Source organism: Propithecus coquereli, unplaced genomic scaffold (assembly GCF_000956105.1).
Source record: "Propithecus coquereli isolate 6110/MARCELLA unplaced genomic scaffold, Pcoq_1.0 Scaffold108, whole genome shotgun sequence".
Taxonomy (NCBI): Eukaryota; Metazoa; Chordata; class Mammalia; order Primates; family Indriidae; genus Propithecus; species Propithecus coquereli.
Window position 1 is genome coordinate 267,691 of NW_012134747.1, and position 20,514 is coordinate 288,204.

General features: G+C 36.7%; 1 long non-coding RNA gene across 1 annotated transcript in view; it reads left to right on the forward strand.

The window, feature by feature from the left end:
• The window catches only part of LOC105813059, a 65,808-nt gene extending 48,497 nt beyond the window's left edge, over window positions 1-17,311 (forward strand). Inside the window, exon 2 of the long non-coding RNA XR_001137640.1 lies at window positions 16,961-17,311. This is a non-coding gene — a long non-coding RNA (uncharacterized LOC105813059). The remainder of the gene's footprint in view (window positions 1-16,960) is intronic.
• The last annotated feature ends 3,203 nt before the right edge of the window (window positions 17,312-20,514 follow it).

Sequence of the window (20,514 nt, forward strand, 5' to 3'; positions counted from 1 at the left end):
TAGACTCTGAGATTGGGACCACCTCTCCTGCCACTTACATGACAACTGGTACACACCTGTATATGCCACTTTTGGGATGATGGACTGGCCTCCCAGTTCATTGTGGCCACCAAAACACTAACACAGACCACTTCCATCACAGAATGTTTTCTTACCATTCCTACAGCCACCACCTGTGCCACACCTGTTGCATAAGGATTCAAGAATTTGCCCACACACCCAACCCACTACTGCCATTCCTCAAAGCTGAGCAAACCACTCAGAGGCTCATGACTTGGCCTTCCTGGACCTGGATCTACTAACACTGATGTAGCATATGCCACCTGGGGCCCAAGGAAAGGCACACTCAGGCCACTGCTGCCACAACGGGGGCCCAAAGGCTGGCCCCACTTGGCATCCTAGTCCCTAGGAAAACTTCACTACAGCCTCTACTAACATTGCAACCTGAGCCACTGAGGAAATCACAGACACTACTGACACTGTTTGAAGCAGAAGAAATCATACACAGTTGACATTACTGCACACATCCAGAATCAAAACCAATGTGCCCAACACCATAGATACTTCTTCAGGAAAAGGTCCTCCCCTATGAAAGCAAATTCAAAAAACTGAAAGAAGTGACTGTTATACCAGATGCACAGATATCAACATAAGGACACAGGAACCATGAAAAAGCAAGGAAATATGACACAGCCAAAGAAAAAAAATAATTGTCTAATGACAGATCTGAATCAAAAAGAAATTTATAAAATCTGAGAAAGAGAATTCAAAATATTGATACTATAGAAACTCCATGAGATACAAGAGAATATACTGAAAAACAATACAAAGAAATAAGAAAAACAATTCAGGATGTGAATCAAAAATTTACCAAAGAGATAGATGTCATTAAAAAAAGAATGAAACACAAATTCTGAAACTAAAGAATTCATTGAATGAGATATAAAATATATTAGAAAGCTTTGACAATAGGTTAGATCAAACAGAAGAAAGAACCTTAGAAATTGAAGATAGGCCTCTGAAATAACCCAGTCAGACAAAAATGAAGAGTAAAGATAAAAAAAAATGAGTAAATCCTATGTGACATATAGGACACTCTAACATGACTAAATATTCAAATTTTTGTTGTCCTAGAAGGTGAAGAGAAAATGAAAGGGTTCAAAAACCTATTTAACAAAATAACAGATGAAAAGTTCTGAAGTCTAGCAAGAGATTTGGATATTGAGATACAAGAGGCTCAAAAACCCCTAAATAGATACAATTTTTTTTTTTTTTTTTGAGACAGAGTCTTACTCTGTTGTCTGGGCTAGAGTACCATGGTGTCAGCGTAGCTCACAGCAACCTCAAACTCCTGGGTTCAAGCAATCCTCCTACCTTGGCCTCCCAGAGTGCCAGGATTACAGGCATGAGCCATCGCACCCAGCCAATACATACAATTTAAAAAGGTCTTCTCCATGACACATTATAGTCAAACTGTCAAAAGTCAAAGAAAAAGAGAAAATCCTAAAAACACCAAGAGAAAAGCATCTAGTCATTTATAAAGAAATCTCCATTAGGATAACAGTGGACTTCTCAGTAGAAATCTTACAGGCCAGGAGAAAATGGAATGACATATTCAAAGTGCTAAAAGAAAAAAACCTGTCAGCCAAGGACACTATATTCAGCAAAGTTATTCTTCATAAATGAAGGAGAAGTAAAGTCTTTCCCAGAGAAGCAAAAGCTGAGGGAATTCATCACTACTGGATCAACCCTACAAAAAATGCCTAAGGAAGTCCTGCATTGGGAGTGAAAAAGTGACAACTACCATTCATGAAAACATGCAGAAATATAAAAACCACTGGTAGAGCAAACACACAAACAAGGAAGAGAAAAAACTCAAATGTTACCACTACAGAATACCACTGAAATATAATGTCAAAAAATAAGAGAGAAAGAAATGAACAAATGATACACAAAACAACCAGATATCAATTAATAAAATGGCAGGAATAAGCCCTTACATATGAATCATAACCTTGAATGTAAATGAATTAAACTTTCCACTTAAAAAATATAGACTGGCCGAATGGCTAAAAGCCTGTGACCCAACTATAAGAAACTCATCTCACCTGTAAAGATAAATATAGATTGAAAGCAATGGGATGGAAAAAGATATTCCATGCAAACTGAAACCAAAAATGAGTAGGAGTAGCTATATGTATATTAGATAAAACAAACTTTAAGACAAAAGCAGTAAAAAAGACAAAGAAAGTCATTATATTTAATATAATGATACAGAGATAAATTCAGCAAGAGGATATAGCAATTTTAAACATACATGCATCCAATACCAGAGCACCCAGATATATAAAGCAAATATTATTATCTTTAAAGGAAGAGATAGATTCCAATACAATAACAGTTAGGGACCTCAACATCCCATCCTCAGCATTAGACAGATCATCTAGGCAGAAAATTAACAAAGAATTATTTAATTTAAACTGTACATTAGACTAAATGGGCTTAACAGACAATTACAGAACATTTTATCTAAAAGCTACAGAATACACATTCTTCTCATCAGCACACTAAACATTCTCCTGGATAGATAATTTGTTAGGACACAAAATAAGTCTTAACAAACTTTTAAAAATAAAAATCATATCAAGTATCTTCTCAGAGCACAATGGAATAAAACTAGAAATCAATAAAAAGAGGAACTTTGGAAACTTTACAAATACATGGAAATTAAACAATGTTCTCCTGAATGACAATTGGGTCAAGGAAGAAATTAAGGAGTGAATCAAAAAAATTTCTTGAAACAAATGAAAACTGAAACACAAAATACAAAAACATATGGGACACAGTTAAAGCAATGCTAAGAAGGAAGTTTATAGCAATAAATGTCTACATCAAAAAAGTAAAAAGATTTCAAATAAACAATCTAATGATGCATCCCAAGAAACTAGAAAAGCAAGAACAAACCAAATCCAAAATTAGTAGAAGGAAAGAAATAATAAAGATCAGAGCAGAACTAAACGAAACAGAGACTAACAAAAAACTACAATGTATTGACAAAAGGGAAAGTTGGTTTTTTGAAAAGATAAACAAAATCAATAAACCACTTGCTAGACCACCCACGAAGAAAAGAGAGAAGACCCAAATAAACAAAATCAGAAATGAAAAGGAGACATTACAATGGATAACACAGAAATAAAAAAGATAACCAGAGACTATTGTGAACAACTATACACTAACAAATTTAAAAGCCTAGAGGAAATAGATAAATTTCTGGACACATACAACCTACAAAAGATTCAATCAGAAAAAAATAGAACACCTGAACAAATCGATAATGAGTAATGACATTGAATCAGTAATAAAAAGTCTCCCAACAAAGAAAAGTCCAGGACTGGATGGATTCATTTCCAAATTCTCCCAAACTTTCAAATAAGAACTAACACCAAATTTCCTCAACTATTCCAAAAAAATTGAAGAGGACGAAATTATTCCTAACTCATTCTACAAAGCCATCGTTATCCTCATACCAACATCAGATAAGGACATAACAAAAAAAGAAAACTATAGGCCAATATCCCTGATGAATATAGATGCATAACTTTTCAACAAAATACTAGCAAACCAAATCCAACAAAATATAAAAAAATACACAATGATCAAGTGGAATTTATCCTAGGAATGCAAGGGTGGCTCAACATATACAAATCAATAGATGTGATACATCACATCAACAGAATGAAGACCAAAAACCATATGATCATCTCAATAGATATAGAAAAAGCATTTGATAAAATTCAATATCCCTTCATGATAAAACTCTCAACAAGCTAGGCATGGAAGGACCGTACTGCAACATAATAAAGGCCACGTATGACAAACTCACAGCTAACATCATATTGAATAGGGAAAAGCTGAAAGTCTTTCTCCTAAGAACTGGAACAAGAAGTGGATGCCCACTTTCACCATCCCTATTGAACATAGCACTGGAGGTCCTAGCCAGAGCTTCAGGCAAGAGAAAGAAAAATTATAATAAAAGGCATCCGTATTGGAAAAGAAGAAGCCAAATTATTCCTTTTTGTCAATGATATGATCTTATATTTAGAAAAACCTAAAGACTCCACCAAAAAATTCTTAGATTTGACAAATACATTCAGTAGTGTTTCAGTATACAAAATTAATGTACAAAAATCACCAGTGTTTCTGTACACAAATAATGAACTGGCTCAGAAAGAAATCAAGAAGGCAATCCCATTTACAATAGCTACAAAAATATATGAAATACAGAGAAATAAATTTAAACAAGGATGTGAAAGATCTCTACAAGGAAAACTATAAAACACTGATGAAAGAAATTGAAGAGGTTGCAAACAAATGGAAAGACATCCCATGCTCATGGATTAGAAGAATTAATATTGTTAAACTGACCATACTGCCCAAAACAATCTACAGATTCAATGTAATCCCTATCAAAATACCAACATCATTGTTCAACAAAATAGAAAAAAACTATCCTAAAATTTGTATGGAACCAAAAAAGACCCTTATTAGCTAAAGCAAATCTTAGCAAAAAGTATGAAGCTGGAAATATCACACTAACTGACTTCAAAATATATTACAAGACTATAATAACCCAGATAGCATGGTACTGGTATAAAAACAGACGTATAGACCAATGGAACAGACTAGAGAATCTAGAAATAAAACCATGTATTTGCAACCAAGTGTTATTCAACAAAGGTGCCAAGAACATACAATGGGGAAAGGACACCTTCTTCAATAAATGGTGTTGGGAAAAGTGGACATCATATGCAGAAGAATGAAACTGGACCCCATCTCTTATCATATACAAAAATCATCTCTGGATGTATTAAACACTTAAACATAAGACCCAAAACTATCATACTACTAGAAGAAAACAGGGAAAACACTTTAGGACATTGATCTAGGCAAAGATTTCATTGCTAAGACCTCAAAAGGTCTTAGCAGGAACAGGAATAGACAAACAAGACTATATTACACTAAATTTTGCACTGTAACAGAAACAATCAACAGAGTGAAGAAATAACCTGTTGAATGGCAGAATATATTTGCAAACTGTTCATCCAACAAGGGACTATATTGAACTAAAAAGTGTCTTTACAGCAAAGGAAACAATCCATAGAATGGGAGAAAATATTTGCAAATCATACATCTAATAAGGGGTTGATATGCAAAATATATAAGGAACTCAAACAAATCAATTGTACGAAAACAAATAACCTGATTAAATAATGGGCATAGGACTTAAATAGACATTTCTCAAAAGAAGGCATACCAATGGCCAACAAGTATATGAAAAAATGCTCAACATAGCTAATCATCAGGGAAATGCAAATTAAAATAACAATGAGATATCCCCTCACATCTGTTAGAATTGCTATTATCAAAAAGGTAAAAGATAGTAAGTGTTGGCAAGGATGTGCAAATAAAGAAAACGTGGGGTATATGGACAATGGAATACAAAATATTTTTTATTTTTCTTGAAAAATAAGAAAATTCTGTTGTGCCATTGTGACAATATGGATTAACCTGGAAGACATTATGCTAAGTGAAATAACCCAGGCACAAAAAGACAAATATGGCATGATTTTACTTATATGCAGGATCTGAAAAAGTCAAATTTATAGAAGTAGAGAGTAAAATGGTGGTTATCAGGAGCTGGGGGTGGAGATGTGGATAGGGAATGAGAAGTTGACCAAAAGGTACAAAAGTTGCAGTTAGATAGGAAGAATAAGTTTTCACAATCTATTGCACAGCAAGGTGACCATAGTTAATAATAATGTGTTTTTTATTTCAAAATTGCTAAAAGGATAGATTTTAAATATTCTTACTACAAAAATATGATGGGTATGTGGAGTGATGGACATGTTAATTACCTTGATATACTCATTCCACAATATATACATATATAAAATCAATCATATTTAACCGCATGAATGTGTATGATTATTTGTCAATTGAAAATAAAAATTTAAATTAAAAAAGATAAGTAAACAAAAGACTTGGATGAAGGGTTAACCAGTTTTCCATATATTGAATAACAGCACACCTTTGTATTTACCCTATTCCATTCAGTCTAGGGATATGGCTGGGCACTCTTTCCCTCATCCAGTTTTTAATTTAATTTAATTTCATTGCATTTTTAAAAAATAACAGTTTTTTAAAGATATAGTTCACATCCATATAATCACCTATTTAAAGTGTACAATTGAATGATTTTCAGTATATTCATAGCATTGGACACCAAATGCCACCGATTCCCCAACATTTTTATCACCCCCCCCCAAAATCTCTGTACCCATTAGCAGTCATTCCCCATTTCTCCCCAACCCCTATCCCCAGCCTTAGGCAATCACTAATTTACTTTCTGTTTCTATAGACTTGCCTGTTCTGGACATTTAATATAAATGGAACCATGCAATATGTGTTCATTTATGACTGGTTTCTTTCATTTGGCATGTTTTCAAAGGTTATCCATGTTGTAGCATGTATCAGTACTTCTTTCTTTGTATGTATATATCACATTTTATTTACTCATCATCAGTTGATGGACATTTGGATTGTATCCACTTGTTGGCTATTATGACCTATGATCCTATGAACATTCCTGTTAAACTGAATATACATGTTTTATGCTTTGTCTCTATTCCGTCTTAGTTCTTAATTTAAAAAACTAAAAAATACCGCTAGCGAACTTTCTGAGTTGCTGGCAATAGTTTATTTCTTGACATGAATAGTGGTTGCATAATTTTTGCTTTTTTTATAAATTAAATTTACTTGTGTTTCCCACACTTTTCTGTTTGTTGTATTTGGCTAAAAATGGTAAGAATAAATTAGATTAAAAAAATCTTTATGAGTTACTCTCTGCCTACGGAATAAAGTTCAGATTCCTAAATTTTCAAATTCCTTCATATATTGACTACCACAGCCTCTCTGATCCCAACACCCACTACTGCCTTCAATGGAAACCAAACCAAACCAAAATAAAAAAATAAAAAACCCCAAAACCCCAAACAAAACAAAACAAAACAGTCCCAACAGATACAAATTTTATGAAATTGCCTTTAACCAAAAAAAAAAAAAAAAAAAACCCAAACAAAAACCTTTCCTCCCATTCTTTATTTGAAGTATTTTGAATTGCCTACCACACGTCTTTTTAAGATGAATCAGAGCAGGATGAAATGCTTGCTTAGTCTTTGACAATAATGAGTATGTGTCTACACAATTCTCATAAAGAACACATTTCTCCCAAATTGTTATCTAGCTGGTATTGTGTGATTAAATTAAGACTTTTCTTTCTGATTTAAATCAGCTAAAACCATTTTTAAAAGCATATATATATGATGTTAGCTATTGGTTTGTGCACACCAAAACACTGAAAAATAAACAACCTGAATCAAGCCCTGAGTCTTCATGCACAAACTATAGATCAGCTTCACACTTAGTCATAGTCAACTTCACACATACATGCCACTGAAAGAAGCAGGGCCAAATGTTCCTGGAAAATGGGACTTAGGTTCACAGACATGCTCTGCAAATACCTGAGCCACATGCTTCGGGTGGAGATCTCACTAAGAAGATTGATGGGCAGCTTCCAGGGGAAAAAAATGAGGGAGGGGCAGGATGTGGTCTTGGTGAATCAGAAGCAGTCACCCCTCCCTACCCCTCTTCTGAATCAGCATGCAGCCACATGGCCCCACAAGGTGCAGTTTTGGCTCTCGGATGAGCTGTCACACGGGTCCTCCCTGCCTGCCTTCGTTAAAGCACTTGGTGATTTTCAGAAACCCGATCTGTCATATGAATAGTTTTATTCTGTCTCTAGTTAAGCAATACATTTTCAAAGCTTTCTGATAAATGATATGGTGACATAAGGTGTTGTTGGATTTGCTTGCCTCACCTGGTCCTTAAAATGGTAAGATAACATTACCCACCCATTTGGAGACAGCTAAGCATAATATTTGAGCCCCTGGGTATTGGAACCAAGCCGACTGGGTTCAAATCCCTGCTTGGCACCTTCCAGACTTGTGATTTTATGAGTGCATGTATCATTCTTTTTTGCCCCAGAGCATGAATCGTGTGCTCATAACATGGTCGGTGTTGTGGGAACTGAAAGTCATTCTTGGTGGTGGTGCTCGTGGCAGAAGTTCTGGCCAGCTCCAGCAGAGCAGTGGAAGTTTTGCTGGTGGCCATGTCTGGGTTCCAGGGCCGTTGGTGTCGCAGAGTGCATCACACTATTCAGTGCCGGGCAGTAAAACTGTGTTTTCCCACTGGACCAGCTTCATGACTTGATTTGGGGTATTGTTTGTGACTGCAGAGTCTTCAACTTGGCCATCCTGGCAATTCTGGGAATTATGCATTGCCCTTTTAAATACATTCTCTTTTGCTTAAACCAGGTTGTTGGTTTCATTTAAATGTAACTAAGGATATTGACTGATACAGTGACCTTGGAAAAGTTAATTTCTTATTTGTAATGTAGCTTAATAATAGCTATCTCTTAGGGTATTGAGAGACCTTAAACATGTTAATACATGCAAGCATTCAGTATGGTGTCTGGCACACAGCAAGGGTCCTTAAAATATTGGCTATTATTAACTTGTTGGGCATAGGAAGAACTTCAAACTGTCTGTAGTAAGAGTGCATCTTGATATCAGCAGGGCCTCACTATTTGCTTTAGGGTTAGGAATGATAGGTTGGAGTCATAGAAACTAGAGATCATTATATGTTAGTTTTAAGACTCAAGTATAATTTTTTTTCTTTTTTTTTTGAGACAGAGTCTCACTGTGTTGCCCGGGCTAGAGTGCCATGGCGTCATCCTAGCTCACAGCAACCTCAAACTCCTGGGCTCAAGTGATCCTCCTGCCTCAGCCTCCCGAGTAGCTGGGAGTACAGGCATGCGCCACCATGCCTGGCTAATTTTTTCTATGTATTTTTAGTTGTCCGATTAATTTCTTTCTATTTTTAGTAGAAACGGGGTCTCGCTCTTGCTCAGGCTGGTCTCGAACTCCTGAGCTCAAACAATCCGCCCCCCTCAGCCTCCCAGAGAGCTAAGATTACAGGTGTGAGCCACCGCGCCCGGCCTGTTATGGGATTCTTGAAACATTTTTATATCATTATACATAGGTGTGTGTACAGTTGACCTTTGAACAACACAGGTTTGAACTGCGTGGGTCCACTTATACATGGATATTTTTCAATAAATACATTGCAAAATTTTTCGGAGATTTGTGACAATTTGGAAAACTCACGAACTATGTAAATTAAGAAAAAGTTAGATATGTTATGAATGCATAAAATATATGTAGATACTAGTTTATTTTATCATTTACTACCATAAAATATACATGAATCTATTATAAAAAGTTACAATTTATCAAAACACGCACACGAACACACATGGTAAATGGCACCATTTATAGTCAAGAGAAATGTAAACAAATGTAAAGATGCACTATTAAATCATAACTGCATAAAATTATAGTTCATACTACTGTAATAATTTCACAGCCATCTCTTGTTACCATTGCAGTGAGCTCAGGTGTTGCAAGTATCTGCTTGAAGCTAATCATCTCTGAATGAGCAGTTCATTTCTCCAGTAAATTGTGTATAGCAATAAAAAGTGATCTCTCTTGGTAGTTGTGTTTTTTTCTTTTAATTGTATTTAGTGCAATACCTTACACTTGAATAACACCATGGGGCCCGTATGAAGTGCCACTAATGATGGTGGAAGTGCCCCCAAGAAGCAAAGAAAACTCATGACATTACAAGAAAAAGTTGAATTTCTTGAATATGTACTGTAGATTGAGGTCTGCAGCTGGGGTTGTCTGCCATTTCAGACAGACAATTCATCTTGTAAACAGATGATGTGAACTTATGGTATCGATAAATACAGTACAGTTCTGTAAATGTATTTTCTCTTCCTCATAATTTTCTTAATAACATTTTCTTTTCTCTAGCTTGATTTCTTGTAACAATACGGTATATAATACATATAATGTACAAAATATGTGTTAATCAACTGTTTATGTTATTGGCAAAGCTTCCAGTCAATAGTAGGCTACTGGTAGTTAAGTTTTGGGGGAGTCAAATTATACGTGGATTTTCAACTGCTCGGGGGTCAGTGCTTCTAACCTCTGTGTTGTTCAAGGGTTAACTGTATATCTGTATGTTTGTGTATTTGTACATATTAATTATATTAATATTAATTATTAATATTATTTTAAATATTTTAATATCAATGTTACTAACGAAAGAGGGTCAAATACAGGGGCCAGCTGATGGTTTTTTCATTTCATTCTGTTTTATTTGAAAGTTTCTCAGGTAGGCTAGGTTGATGAAAGGCAGGGTCATATTAATAGTAGTTAGGAGAAATTAGAAAGTAACCTGATGATCTCATAAACATAAGGACCACAATCTGGGCTCCTGTGACAGGAGAAACATGCTGCATTGCACAGAGAGATATATTTCTTTAGCTTGGATCAAGGAAAAAGAAATCTCCAGACCAACAGCATTAGAAGAAATATTGATCAATTACTTGGCTCAGTCTGTTGCTTTGGGCAGGTGTGTATATAAATTACCTAGGACATAAATGAACTTTCAAAGATCTTCTGAGACATTTTTCTCTCTTATTCCAACAATTTTTTCCTCCTTAGACATCAGTAAATTCTTCCTTGTGTCCCATCAAAATATCTCTAGAATTACATTTAACTTCATATGTTGTTTGTTTTCGCTCTTTTAAATCCATGGAGAATAAATGGCCAGTGAATCTCTCTGTAAAACCCTTGTCCCATGATAAGAATCATCAAGCCTCCCTTGAGTCTAGAGTGAACACTCCTTCCTTTCACAGGACTTGCTCTGTCCTTTTAGGTTTTTAATCAATTTTCTGGTGTGCGGAACAAAACTAGACACATTTTTATTTAGTGTTTTAGTATGATACTTGGATTGGGTCATACAGCGTCCATCTAGTAAAACACCCTCACCCTTGACTTACAGACTAAAAACTGTATGGCCAGAAATGTTAAGTGACTGAATCAAGATCAAGTTAGTTAGTAGCATTGTCTGATGTAGAATTCATAACTACTTATTTGAAGTTCATTCATTCATTAATAATTACTTAACTCAAGAATGGTCACATACTTTTATGCCTTGGGGACACAAAGGCAATTAAGATGTGATCCTTATCTTCAAGGATATTATAGTCCAAGTGGGAAGAGATACTGGAAAAATATAAAATTGTAAAATGGTATGTTAAATTCTATGGTAGAAGTATTCATAAAGTAATGGGGGCAATACGTGGGAAGGCATCTGCATTAGTTTCCTAGAATTTCCATAACAAAGTACCACAAACTGGGTGGATTAAAGCAATGGAAATTTATCGTATCACAGTTCTGGTGGGTGAAAGTCCAAAATGAAAGTGTCAATCAGAACCATGCTCCCTCTGAAACCTCTAGGAGAGAATCCTTCCTCATCTTTTCCTAGCTTCTAGTGGTGGCCATCAACCCACGGTGTTCCTTGGTTTGCAGCTGCATCACTCCAATCTCTATCTCTCTCATCACATGGCCCCTTTTCTGTGTGTTTGTGTCCAAATTCCTCTCTACTTCTAAGGACACCAGTTATATTGGATTAGGGACCACCCTAATGATCTCATCTTAACTTGGTCACATCTGCAAAGACTCTATTTTCAAATAAGATCACATTTATAAGTACTGAGGGTTAGGATTTCAACGTATCTTCTTGGGTGACATAATTCAACCCTTAACAGTATCTATAATGCACATCCATTTTACTTCACCTCCATTGTGCAGAAATAATGGGTTTGGGTAGAAAAACCTTGACTTTTGATGTTAGAGATGAGCCCTGAATGGGCCAAGCCAATTAGGATAATCCCATTTCCCTTGCTACCCAAGGGATTCAGGAATATCACATAATCCAGAACTAGGCCAATCAACATCTGATTCTTTCCTTGTCACAATGATTGGTACAGGTATGTTTAGACAGTGAAGATTGGGGGTGGGAGGCGGTTATTCTATAGACGAGGGAAGCAGTTTTCTCTCCCTGTGTGTGAGGCAATATGTGGCCCAGTTTCTGCTAGCAGCCATCTTGTGGCTGTGGGGGAAGCCAATCCGAGGATGAAGCCATCACCTGTAGGAAGATGGTGCTGAAAGAATCTCACACACACACACTCACACACAGTGGAGCTGCAGCTCTGAACTTTTCAGTAATGCAAGCCAGTAAAATCTTCTTAATTGCTGAAGCTGGTTGGAAGTGAATTTTTAGTTTTCTGGCAACAAGAATCATCTTAACTGATGAGGCTACCTATGGAGCATCCAAGAGATACCCAGGAAGATGATGAATCTATGTGTCAGGAGAAAGATTTGAGCTAGAGATGTATATTTTTGAGTCAGTGTGTAGACAGAGAGTGGTTCAAACTATGACAGCATGGAGGTTACCCACAGACAGCACTAAATGAAAACAATCCAGATGTTGCAGCAAGTATTTAACTGATGAGGGGGAGCTTAGGGCATCATGAAGGGAACTAACATATATTAGGTGTCTACTTGGTACCAGAAACTATACTGGCACTTTATCTACATTGAGGCAATAATTCAAGTCATACTGCTGTCAACTCTATAAACTAAGTGATAGTATTAATACTTTATAGTTGAGTAGCTATCTACAATGAGTAGCAAAAATTTCTGAGGACATTATTTATAAGTAGTTAATGCCCCTGGCAAGTCTTAGTTGCCTCTTTTGTAGCCAGTCTGATAGCAGAGCCATTGCTCTTATTTCTCCAAGGATGTAAAACAGGCAGAGTAGCTGAGATCTTAAGGGGTCCACCTTCGATCTGAGTTCAAATCTGTTCTCTATCACTTTCTATCTGTATAATGGGAAATGTTTAATTTTTCTAAGCTACAGTTTTCCTACCTGTAAAATGACAATAAGAATATTTCATAGGATTGTGAGGATTAAACAAGATAATACATATAAATCTTAGCAGATTGCCATGTGAGGACACAATAAATTGTAGCTCTTACGAATGTTATAGCAAGTGAATGGTAGAGCCAGGATTTTTTTGGACTCATTTATCTTAGTATCTTAGAGAAGTATATAGGCTTGAGAAGAGAAAGTACCCATAGGGCACAGAGAAAGTGAATTAACAAAGAATAATTAAGAATATTTATGCAAGTAAAAGTTTTCTTAGGGTCAGACATGAATGATAATATTGACAACGTATGTACCTAAAAGTATGAAAAAGAAATATCAGAGTTTGGTATTTTTGGTGGTTTGCTTCAAAAATACCACTAAATAAACTGCAATGCAGTGAGAGATTATTTTTTAATGTGGTGACAGTGCATAATTTTAGCTGGGTCAGAGAAAACTGGATGCTCAGGTTGGAGGCTGAGCCTTGGTTGACAGGGAATGAGGGCCTGCTCCAGGGTGGGAAAGGAAACAAAAGAAAGGCACACGTTTTAAATACATAATGTAAGAAGATACAGACTCAGCAAAGTATACTGAGGTACAGTGCTAGGAGCCTATGTAGTATTCTTGCTGGTTTAAGGTGAGGAACTGGGGCTCTGAGAGATTGATTTGCTTAGTGTCACAGAAAAATTTTAATAGTAACAGATTTAACCTGGAGTTCTAATTCCAAAGCTGACTTTGGCTTTTAATGACACCTCACCTGCCACCCTTAGATTCAATGACTAATTGGACCTGGAAGAAAGATGAGGGGGGAATCAAGATGACGGGGGGCTTTCCAGTTGGGTAACTGAGAGTATGATGATACCATGAGAAATCAAGACGTGAGCGTGCATAAGCATTCATGTACATACATGCACACACGCACTGTTCCATCCTCCCTGCTATGGTCTGAATGTTGGTATCCCCCAAAATTCATATGTTGGAACCCAAGATCCAAGGTGGTAGGATTAGGAAGTCGGGTTTTGAGAGAATTGATTAAGTCATGAGGGCTGCGCCTTTGTGAATGGGATTAGTGTCCTCATAAAAGAAGTCACAGGAAGCTGCCTCACACCTTCTGCCATCTGAGGACACAGCAACAAGGTGTCATCTATGAAGCAGGGATTCCTCACCAGACACTGAATCTGCTGATGCCTTGATCTTGGACTTTCCAGTCTCCAAAACTGTGAGAAATAAATTTCTGTTGCTTATAAATAACCCACGTAAGGTATTTTGTTATAGCAGCCTGAACAGACTAAGACACTTCGAAATACGTAACAACACACACGTTCTCTAATTAATATCCATAATCACACAGTATCCACATGTCTCATATCTGGCATTCAAATTGTAAAATAAACTCATAATGGTAAGCTTCCTAATGAAAACCAAATGCAAGGAGATATAATAAATGTATACAGCTAATATTTATGGAGCACTTACCAAATCAAAAGATTGTGTTTCTATTATTTACATGCATTATGTCCTTTAATCACAATAACCCTATGAGATTCTTACGAGGCGGGTATTATTATTGTATCCATTTTACAAACAAGGAGACAAAGGGACAGAAACATTGCCCAATGTCAACTAAGTGTGAGAGCTGGCATTGTTCTTCAGCTAGAAATGGGAAGCATAAGTACACTGTATGTTCTGCTTTGCCCACTTCCTATCTTTGGGATGTTCAGGTGCTACATAGTGGGTTTTGTAGGCAATGCAGATAAGCAAGTCTCATCCTCACCTTTCTGCATTGAGCCAGTGACAAAATGACAATATATTAGGTCCTTTATGTATAAGAATAGCACATTTTAGAACTTTGTCCATAGCAAACACAGTGTAATAAATGCATCAATATCTCTGTGATAGATGGGGTTGTTCCTATCGAGTATTTCCTGTTCCTACCTCCTAGATACAGTATACATTTTCTAGTTGTTCAGCTCTTCTTCTCTGTTATTTATTTTACCTTTCTTTCTGTGGACTGCCCCTTTTGGAGTATGTCCCTCAGTTTTTACTACCACTTTCAATATAGAGCTTCTCTTTTTAGCTTCATCCTGGTCCTGAACATCTTCCCACTGCACTTGAGAAGCTGGAAGCCTCACAGGGCATGCTTTTATGTGTGCCTGGACACTTCCAGTGTGGGCAATAAAGCGCTTTACATAAAGGATGGAAATAGGACCCAGTATGAATCTGGACTTGCTCTTCCTAGAACCAGGGATAGTTTCTTTGTGATCAACAGAAAACATATTAGTGTGTCTTTTTTTGGTGGCAAGTGAAAGAAACACAGCTCAAACTAAAGCAAAGGAAGGAGAGTTTTGGTTTGCTAGAACTGGGAAGAATTGAGAAGGAACTTGCATTAGACATACTCCAAATCTCTCTCTTTCTCCTTCCATGTCTCCCTCTCTTATTATTGATTGTCAACAATAAGAAAAATAAAAACCCACCTTCCACCAGCTTAAAGGATAAGTCCTTCACTTCCTTCAAGTGTTTGTTCAAATCTCACTTTCTTAGTGAGGCCAACCAACCCTCACTTCATTCAACACCAAAACCTGTCCCCTTGACCCCAGAACTCCTGTTCCTTTTTGCCTTGCTCCACTTAATTTTTTTTCCCCACTTACTACTTCCTAACATACTGTGGGACTTTCTTACTTATGTTTTTAGTTTATTATCTCTCTCAGCAAGAATGTGAGCTCCACAGGGGAGGGATCATATGATTTATTCACTGAGTTTATATATAGCACCTAGAACAGGGTCTGGGACACGGTAGATACTCAAAAAATATGATTGCATGAATGAAAGGGAATCTATTATCTCACACAAGAAGAAATCCCAAGTTGGGTGGATCCAGGATTGTGGGTTCTATGGCCCAATGACATAATTGAAAACCATACGTCTTCCATCTTCTCTGTCTGCCATCCTCAGCACTCTAGCTCGGCCTCTTAGGCTGGCTGTCTTCATGGTTGCAAGATGGCTGCTGCAGTTCCAGGTATCACATGCTGAGAAAACGTACAGCAGTGGTGGCCGCAGCAGGATGGCTGGTGTCTGCTCCTAATCTGTCTCCATTGTTTTTCTTTAATCAGTGAGGAGTTGTACATTATTTTTTAAAGGACACATTTGCATATATTCAGTTACTAAGCTAACCCTTACCAACAAGAATACATGTTTTTAATATAAATTACTCAAGTATAACAATGGGAAGAAATATATCAATGTAAATTTATGAAATGTTAAGAAGGCATTTCTGGGTATAGTAAGTATAATAATTTGACATTGCTTTTGAAAAGTGTAATAAATGGAAAAATTATTTTTAACAATCCACATTAGTTTCTTATTTTGATAAAATTCTCAGAAAAAAAGATGAGGAGATCTGCCATGAAGATGACTAAAGAAAATGTGTTCTTGAATATATTAAAGACAAAAATATCTTTAATGTTCCATACAGCATGTTATAGCCCAAATGCGTGAGAGACAATTTATCCATTTTTTGGCCTAATCAATGGGATGCATATTTTATTTAATTTAGTCTATAGGTCAAATGTATTGAGAAAATTCACTTTTGCCAAGAAGGTAAGAGAGTAGAAAGGGGTTGAACTCATTTACTATTACTGTTTTGAAAAAATAGAGGATATGATGTGAAAATATTAATTAAAAAATGGACTATATTGGTTGTAAGCTTGCTCAACATATGTGTAAGACTCATGATTATAGAATCTGAAGCAAAAATAACTACAAATCACCCTGTTAATCCGTTGGGCATTCCTAGTTGAATTAAGTTTGTCCTTGTTAAAGAAATTATCTTCTTTTTTTTCCCCCTCAGGCATGCATGTAAAACAGTTCCTGTCTCAATGTATGCCTTAGGCAAAAAATTCAGTGCTCAATTACCTGCTGTCTGAAGTCTCATATTTTGTAGTAAGCAAGGGAAATAGCATTTTAATCGGAAGTCCTGACCCCTGCTCTTCTTTTCCCTTTGCAGACCTGCAAGCTATTTGGCATATGAAGGTCTTGACCTGAGAAAACCATCTTGGATAACCACAGCAAGGAAAAGGAAAAATGCAACACCTAGGAGATTTCAGTAAACAGTAGAATCATGCCAACCTAATCTGTGTTAAAATGCTTGGAATGTGGGAGCCGCTGATGATGCCTGTTGTCTGTGTGTCTGACTGAATCCTTTCTTTTCTCAGAGCAGCAAAGCAAAGCCTGGGAACCAGGCCAAATGTCTGCCACTTACCTTAAATTGATCAGCCACTTTGAGATTAAAACCCCTGAAAGCTGCCACACCGTGAAAACAAGGCCTCCTTCACATTAAAGGCAAATTGCGACTTTGGGTTTGCTGTGATCTTTTTTCCATTTTATCCAGTTTTTCACAGTGCACACTTTTTTTTTTCTTTCCATTTATGCTCCAATGTAGAAGCCAATAGTTACAGCATCTTGGCCAAGCATTCATTAAGGTTTATAAGAACAAAATTTATGGTTATTTAGGAGTTGGCACAAAGGCAGACTGTTGCTGGAAAAAGAAAAAGAAATACAGGTGGGAAATAGAAGCCTCCACAAAGGCCCATACTATATAGTGCTGTGCTAGGCAATCTGTAGTGGGCTGGGAGGAAAATGAAATAGGATTTGAAACCAGCTACTCTTCTATTCTGCACAATTCTTGTTTTATGGCTTTGCAGATTATTGAAACAAGTATATTGGTCATTCCAAGAGATTTTTTGGTCTTGTGTAAATGCTACCATTTATAGGAGCTGGCAGATGTAGAGTTACAAAGAAGTATGTTACTGTGGGTGCTAATCTATCAGTTTGGCTAATGGACTAGGTGCATTTAAAAATATATATGTTATGGATCAGAATAAAGGCTCTTCCATAAAGAGAACAGTTACATTATCCTCCTCAGTAGAACTTACATAATGTACGGCCTGTGTTCCCAAAAATTTAGGGTGTGGGCAAAACACGCCCTTAATCTTTGAATTCGGATAGTAATGTGGAATTCTGATGTAGACTGGAAGTCTATATTCTCCCTCAGGAAATACTGTTAATGATTCTTCTTTTATTTTTTTAAAATAAATACTCTGATATTCTTCATTAGGGGAATAAGAAGGCTCCTTGCCCTGTCTTTTGCAATATTTGTGAAGCAAGCATTTTAAGAACGTATTTTAGTTTCTACTCATTATTGTCCAGGAAGTACCTTGCATTTATTCAAAAAATGTATAGCTTCAGTATTTCATAATGTAAACTGTCCCTAAAATGTCACTAATTTTAGCTGCACCAGTAACTCACCATATAACTTGGGGCAAGTTAATTTAAATGTCCAGCTATCTCCCATTTATCAAATGGGAACACTAATAACAATCATAATAATAATGTATACTCTACCGGGTACACTGTGATAAGTTATTTTCTTCTATTAATACTTCCATGACCTTGTATGAGCTAGAATGTTTTCCTTCTTCCTCCCTATGAAACTAAGTTCATCTCTTTTACTGGCTTTGTTTTGAAAATCTTCTACCTAATTCTTTTTATTCCTTTTCATTAGTATCGACTCAACATGGATACACATACAGTATTATAGTAATCTGCATTCATTCATTCACATGTTGCTCTGCCAAAGACCTATTTAATTGTGCATGGGTACAAGTGCTTTCTCCTAACTACATACATTGAAAGCTCCAAGGGCAGGGGTCATGACCTTCTTGATCACTCTCCACCATACTCATTCCAGTTTTCTGTTCTGAAAAGCTACTCATCAAATTTGGAAAACTGGATATGAACAGAATCTTTTGCATCATTTTGTAAAATGTCAACTACAACTCTGGATGCATAAGCACATATGTGACTATAATTTGCAGATAATATTAATTATTTCAGAGCATGGGTGAGCCTGTGTAGTAGTCATAAGAAGTCATTTCCCTTGTTTTGTAGTGTTCCAGAAAGTCAGAGCCATGATAGAAGGAAACATAGAAAAATATATATTTTAGTCTGTTGCTGACCTGTCTCTGTCTCTTTTTAACCAGTTTGCCTTACAATTTTGTCATTTAAATTTTTCATCATGCCTAAAGGACTTCTATCTTGATTACTGATTTTATCTTCTAAGTATGGCTTTGTTTTGAAAATCTTCCAAGTCTTCATACTTTGTGTTTCCTATTAATTCTGATTATTCTGTATTTCATTGACTATTAAGTATTTATGGAGGGCCTGATATATATTCATATATATACGCACATAATTTTTAGAGATAAGGCCTCACTCTGTTGCCCATGCTGGAGTACTGTGGTGTGATCCTAGCTCACTGTAGTCTCCAACTCCTCGCTTCAAAGGATCCCCCTGCCGTGGCCTCCCAAGTGCTGGGATTACAGGCGTGAACCACTACTCCCAGCCATGATACATATTTAATGTAAGGCTAAGGGTAATTGAAAAATCCCTATATAACAAGAAGTAGTTGATAAGAAAATACAAAGCAAGCAAATAACTGCCTACAGTGGTTTGCTTTGCATTTTGTTGCATAGGGTAACAATTCGAGGTCAATTCAAGAGAGTGAATAATAGAGTCATATTCCACAATGAAACAGTCAATATGACAGTTCAGAGAGTATGCATTGAATGTGTAATACTTGAACAGGGCTTAGAGGGAAGACAGAGAAAGAAGGTAAGGCTCTCTAAGAGAGGGGAATGGCATAAATAAAGGCACAGAGGTGGGAATGATATTGGCGAACTCACAAATTAGCCAAGACATGCTTTGGATGAAGAGGTAGGAATGTGCCTAAGGGTGTTGTGTGTAATAGGGTTCAGAGAGAGACAAGAGCCAATTAATGGTAGACCTTGAAAGTCAGACAGAGGAGTTGGGACTGTCTCGGTAGAAAAATGGGACCCTCTTAAGGTTTTGAGTCTGAGAATGAAAGATTTTAAGATGATTATCAATTTTCCTTTGGTGCAAAGAGCCCAGGACCTGGACTCAGAACACCTAGGCCTTATTCTTGGTTTCATCATTTTCAAGATGTGCAATCTTCAGCAAGCTAGTGACTCTTTCTTAGCCTTAGTTTACGAATTCATAAAATGGGGATGAAAATACTGGCCTTGCTGGTCAGGTTCAGCACACCATTAAGCCACTGCAGCCACACAGGTATGAGAAAATAAGGATCTTGAGGGTGGCAGTGGCTGCAGAAAAGAGTAGGAGAAACAAATCAGAGAGATGCTATAGAGGCTGACATTGTATCACATGGATGACTTTGGTCTACTGGTCTCCAGAAAAAAATAATACTTCCAACTGACTTCTTTCCCTGAAACTTTATCTCCCCACCTCGTCTCCTTTACAAAACCCTCACATTCTGCTGTTCTCTCTCTTCCCTTGTGCCTTTCGGGAAAAAGTTTTTATTGTCCCTATATACATCAGCAAAGAAAGTTCAGACCCTCTGTGAGAAGTCACCAGCAGATCCCCCCCAAAATTTCTGCTGTTTACTTTCTTCCTCATTCACCTTATGTGCTCTTGTCTATTAATCTTTCCTTAGTGACATGCCTCCTTATTTTCTGCAGGTCT